The sequence below is a fragment of the Dendrobium catenatum genome, unplaced genomic scaffold (genome assembly GCF_001605985.2).
Source record: "Dendrobium catenatum unplaced genomic scaffold, ASM160598v2 fragScaff_scaffold_54, whole genome shotgun sequence".
NCBI classification, from domain to species: domain Eukaryota; kingdom Viridiplantae; phylum Streptophyta; class Magnoliopsida; order Asparagales; family Orchidaceae; genus Dendrobium; species Dendrobium catenatum.
The window spans coordinates 2,279,153-2,282,609 of record NW_021318516.1 but is presented as its reverse complement, the minus strand read 5'-3'; positions in this window follow the sequence as shown (position 1 = coordinate 2,282,609).

Here is a 3,457-nt window from a genome sequence, read left to right as displayed (position 1 = left end):
ATTGACGACTAGCCTTAATCGAAAGTTCTCTCTCGTGATCGGGAGGGGTAATTAACTATAGGGGCTTGCGCCTATAGGAAACCAGAACTCAGATCATAAAGTCCTTGCAAAATGAGGGCGAAATCTCTAGGTAGTGTCTTATCTACAAACTCATCTGCCTTCCAAAATTTACCCCGGAACTTATTCCATTAAAACTCCCTCGCTCAAATAAAAAAGAAATCGCGCGGCGGGGAGGCCAGGGCCGAATTTTCGAAGCCCACATTTTAGGCATGCGATAATATTAAAATTTTCTCATAAAATATGTTATGATTAATCACTACCCTTCAACTTCAAATTTAATTCTAGTTTGAATATTCAATCTTATTAGTAACATGCATATTGTATGCAGATATTTTGGTTTCATTTGAGACGGCGTTCTTAAAACTTCTCGGGAAGAAAGTCATTTCAAATGAAGTCTAAGGTTTCATTTGGGATGGCTTTCTTAGCGCTTTTTAAAGCAGGTTTTTAGTACAAAATTAAAAATTTTTGTACAAAAAAGGTGCTTTAAAAGCAGAAAGAAAGCCGTTCCAAACTGAGCCTTAATTAACCGTATAAAATGCACAGTTGAAGCACACTATTATGTGTTTCACTAATTCGCAAGTAACTATCCACACTCATATTATTTCTCATAAAATTAGAGATAAAACGTGAAAAAGAACTCGATGAAGAATTAACATTTGATTTATATGTGCTTTTATGCTTGCAATATTCTAAAATTTCAATACCTTAATTTTTAGGATAAATGTCGCCTCCAATGAAAGAAATAGTGTTACGATTGATGAATTCATGCTAAGACTGGTCTTGCTCTTCTTGATTGTCACAATAAATTATTAAGTGCAGAGTACAGATGTAGCTTGCATCCGAACTCTAATAAAAGACGGTCTCCTCACCAATACACACAGTGTGTATAATTTTGTACATAGTATGTGTATTAATACATATACTATGCATAACGATGTGACCCTTTTCTATTAGAATCCGGATGCCGTCCGGACTCCGCACTTATTGTTACACTAACATATGATATTCAATTGCTGCACTGACCTCAGTAGAAATCTAAAAACAATAAAGATTATATGAAGTACTCGAGGCGTAATTATTTTGCCAACCAAATCTTAGTGAGCATGATCAGAGCACCCTAAGAGCAACTTCATTAGGGGCGTACAAACTCCATGGTTGAAGGAGAACCTTCAACAATTATAATGAAACAACTGCAGCCACACAAGGAATATCAAATCGTGGATACAACTAATATCACAAGGCATAAATGTTTTTTTTCCCCTTAAATCGAAATTCTTCAATAAGGAGGGTGTTATGATAGGATTAATTATTCTGTGTGGACGTCAAATGCCATCTGGAGACTAACCAGAATGCACCATGTCATCTCTTCGTTCGGTACCGTGGCTTGGTGCTGCTCGGTACGCTTGGTACCGCTCTCGGTACTACTTATGTGACATATTCTAATGATCTCTAGACTACGTTCTTCGTCCGGCCTGCGAGAATACCCAATGCAACAAACGGTAAATGAAACAAACCAAAAAAAATTAATAGTACGAGGTTGACAACCTGAAGGAGATAATATGCACCTGCGTCGGTTAACAGAGTATTAATGCTGTCAAATACTAAAGCGAATATTAATCAAAGATACAAAGTTTTTTATGCTACGATCGAATTATTATGACGTTTGGCTGTTGATGGGCTGTGAGCCGTTGCTATTATCTTGCTTTCTTCCCGTCTTCTTTTTTTTCTTTGAACAACCTCAGACAGTCAAAGGCGAGGCCCATACTAACAAGTTGCAGGCATAGCTTGCCAACAGCTTGTGGCTCTATCAGTGGACAAACATAGAAAGAGACTCTTTTTTTTTTTTTCTTCTTTTTCCTTCACAGTTAATAATTATATCAATGGGCATAACTTGCCAAAAGCTTGTGCCTCTATCAATGGACTAAAATAGAAAGCGACTTTTTTTTTGTCTTTCCTCTACGGTTAATAACCATATCATGGGCTAATTAAAAAAACTGCTTTGAAATTGGCCTGGACATGAAATTAAATATCAAGTCAATTTCAAATGTAATTTCTAGCTTTAATAATGTTATTGAGGTTAATTCAAAATGATTTCAGAAATAAATGTAATTGTTTTGGAGACAGAACATTAGAAAATAGCTCTCTTCTTAAGCTACGATGCAATGATTAATAGTTATTATTAATATAAAAAAATATAAATTTACTTGTATAACATCTAAAATTTGCCTATAACTTTATATGACGAATACCGCCAAGGGGCACTGCCCTCTTGAACCCCTGACATATATGTCAATAGTTACTTATAAGTTTGCCCCCACTTAAAAATTATGGTTGGTTTCACCCATGTTCATGATATCGGAATTTGACAAACTTGGGCTCGTTGGATTCGTTTCGTCAAGCCTCTCGATTCCACTATTAGCATTCTACGTTTGGAAACCCTTTGGTCATCCAATTTATGGTTTGAACTTTCCAAAGATACTTTGAGTCTTCGATTTGGACCCATTTGGGCTCGAATTGAGTAGAATTTGATGTTGTTGGGTTCGTATTTTTGAGACATTCATCACAACTGCAAGTTTGCTGAAATTGGAGTTCAGATTGTCCCAATTTAATTTTGGAAGTTTCCAACTTGATTTTGCCTCAAAATTTGTGCCTGATCAAGATCATTTTTTATGATATATCAATATTTATCCTGCATTATTTTCGCAGGCAGAAAGAAACTTTTCTTTCATAGAGTTTGTAAACAATCATGTTGGTGGTGGAGATTGAGCTAAATCATGTCTGCAAATCTGTAACTAATATGGGATGATGTAAGTAGCATGAGACATATATTTGGAGGTATTAGCGGTAGTTGAGGTAAGACATTAATCATTGCAGTGAAAGCAATTAATAAATTGAAATCATATCATGATAGATAATAGTGGTGATAGCACAAACTCAATGACAATCTCAGCAGTAGGAAAAAGAAAACACTGATCATTGCAGTGAAAGTAGTAAAATCAAATCATATTATGGTAGATATTAGTATTGATAGCACAAAATTAAGGGTAAGCTCAAGAGCAGGAGAAATTATTCTATACGGAGATCGAACACAGAACGCGGTCCGGAGACCAATCAGAATGTGCCACGTCAGCAATACCGAGCTGTAGTACGGAGCATTACCAAATCGTGGTACCGAAATTTTCATTTCTCTCAAAATGCGCGCTCATCTTTTTGATCTTTTTACCCACAGACCACGCAGTAGTAGATCTTGATTTTTAACATATTTAGATTCATTTGACTATCGTTAAGGCTGTGAGGATGGTTCTTCATCACTCTTCCAAGCCATAGGACAAGAACGAACATTAGCAGGGATATTTTAACCACTGTCATGCCATTATAGTGATATGCTGGCTTTCTT